Raw genomic sequence first — 1,799 nt, forward strand, 5'->3', positions numbered from 1 at the left:
CTTCCTGCAGAGACGGCGTTTAAACTCTCCTAAGGACCGGCTGCTGCCACAGGTGAACCCCCCAGGACTTGAGCACCAGTACAACCATGGCCTTCCTTCCCCCCAGGCCAGCTCTTCACCCCAAGCATCCAGGGCCCGGCTGCCAGCCCTCCACGCACCATCCAGATCAGGATTCCCTCACACGCTGCCTTACACCCCCCAGTCATCCCGTGAAGGGCGCACGGGAGATTCCCAAAGAGGCCGGAGGCTGTGTGGCTTTGTCAGGTGTGGGATGGCTCAGGCCACTGGGGCTCAGTTTCTGGGGTGGGGAGCAGCCCCCAAAAGGGTTAAAAGGCTCCCCAATGCCAGAGGTCGCGATTAACCCCTGCCTGCCCACCCCCCTGCCAAACCCCTGGTGCAGAGCAGCCTGCTGGAGCTGATCTGGTTTCAGTTAAAAAAGCCGCTCTGCCCGGCAAGGCTCTTTGTGTGCGGAGGCTTCAGACCACAGCGCCGTGCTGCAGCCAGCAGAGAAGCAGGGTAATTTGAATAACAAGGCTAATTGGATTTATAAAGCAACCTCCCCCCCCCCACCACAGCCCCTCTTCTAGGCAGGGGCAGCGCACAGTGTGACAAAGAAAACAGGCTAATGAAAACCACGCTTGGGGAGGCCTGGCCAGACCCCGCCAGGCCGTCCCACACAGGAAGGCGCTGGCTGAGCTCTAACCACAGAGTGGCACATGTCGAGATGCTGTAATCTCTCCGGCGGGGCTGGGGGAGAGGCCGGCTGTGGCCAGCTGGTGTGTCGCTTGCTAGGGGGCTCCCGAACAAGTGGTCCCCTGAAGCCCCCTTCTCCCGGGGGGCTGCTCGCCCCAGCTCCCCGCACGCACGCTGGGCCCTGCTCTGGGACAGGCAGCGCTGGGGGGTTTCGTAGGCCTGGTGCCATACTGAGACCTGCTTCAGCAGGGCCGCTGCTTGGCTGGCGCGTGGGGCAGGCCAGGCCGGCAGGTTTCTACCCGCCCGACAGGTTTGCTCGCGCTGCCACCCCAGCTACTGTCCTGCCCCCCAGCCTGGGCTCTTCTTCCCCTCCCGCCCTACATGGGGCAGCGCAGGGGTACGGGGCTGCCTCCCCCTGCCTTTCTGAATCGGGGATGGAGCCCTTCAAGAAGAGCTCCTGGGGGGAGAAAACAGCAATGCCTGGAAGATAAGAGATGGGCCCCAGTTGTGTGCCCATGCAGCGCGGCTGACCCCAAATCCTGGCCTATAGATGAGCTCTCCCGCACTTTGATCTGTGCAGGCGAAGGAGAAAACTGAATGCCCGAGAACAAGTCCTGGAGCAGAAAGGAACTCCAGCCTGGCAGCAGCAATGGAAAAAGGAGCTGGGATCCATCCTCCCAGCTCCTTGTTCCCGCGGAGCCGGAGGAAGACAATCGCCTCCAAAGTGTCCCGGTGTCAGGCAGCCCGCAGGTGTGTGGGGGGAGTGTCTCAGCCGAGCTGCCACGGCCTTTGCCCCTTAAGGGTTGTGGGGCATGAACCCCCCAGCTTGGCGGAGGGGCTCGCAGACTGCCCCATGGGTCGCACCCCACCCCTCTCCCAGAGGCTAGAAAGAGGCAGGCAGGATCCAGTGGGCTACTGCGAGGAGGACGGCTTGTGCAGGTGGAGGCAAAATAGCGCCCTGGGGGGGGGAGTGTCCCCAGCCCTCGCCAGTGGCCCCGGGCAGCAGGGGCTCCCTGCCCCTTCCCCCCGGCAGCATCCTGCCGCCTGGGCCCCCTCCCCCTCCCCCGGCGGCTCTGGGGCAGCCGCGACCAGCCAGCCGCGCCGGG

This window comes from Gavialis gangeticus, unplaced genomic scaffold (assembly GCF_001723915.1).
Source record: "Gavialis gangeticus isolate Ggan-Ray unplaced genomic scaffold, GavGan_comp1, whole genome shotgun sequence".
Classification (NCBI taxonomy): Eukaryota; Metazoa; Chordata; order Crocodylia; family Gavialidae; genus Gavialis; species Gavialis gangeticus.